Below are 666 nucleotides of genomic sequence, written 5' to 3' on the forward strand. Positions count from 1 at the left end.
CTCTTGGCGCCATTTTTCCAACAGCATTTGCTCACTTTGTTTCTCCATGTCACATCCTGGTAATTCTCGCAGGATGTCAGTCTTTTTCATTATTATATGTGTTGCGGTGACCTGTGATTAACGATCTTTGCTAAGGGATCCGATGATGGTTAGCATTTTTTATCAGTAAAGCACTTTTTCATTAAGGTATGTGTAGTGTGTGTGTGTTAGAAATCACGCTGTTGCACACTTAACAAACTACAGTAGACCATCCCTAGACGCTAAGATCACAGGGTCACAGGGACCCAGCGTCAAGCCTGGAGCAGACGGGGCAGCAGCTGGGGGGTGTCGTGCCCCTGCAGCTGGCCTGGGACTGGGGCCCCGGCAGCCCCTGAGCCCTCCTGCGCCTGCCTCCCATCTGAAACGCTGTGGAGTGAGGCCACGGAGGCCACGGCTTGTATACAGCAGGTGCTAGAGCCCCGAGCCAGGCTCCCAGGTGAACCGGCCCCCCCGGTCCCAGGGCCGGGCCATGGGGCTGCCTTCCCTGCGACCCAGGCTAGGCCCTCCAGTCCCGCGAGCTCTGGAGCCCCTGGCAACTGCCTCCGTGCCCACAGCCCAGCGGCCACTCGCTGTCTGAGGCCTGCAGGTACCTGCATGACACCTCCCCCAGGTGACCAGAGCGACACC

Source organism: Phocoena phocoena, chromosome 8, assembly GCF_963924675.1.
Source record: "Phocoena phocoena chromosome 8, mPhoPho1.1, whole genome shotgun sequence".
Taxonomy (NCBI): domain Eukaryota; kingdom Metazoa; phylum Chordata; class Mammalia; order Artiodactyla; family Phocoenidae; genus Phocoena; species Phocoena phocoena.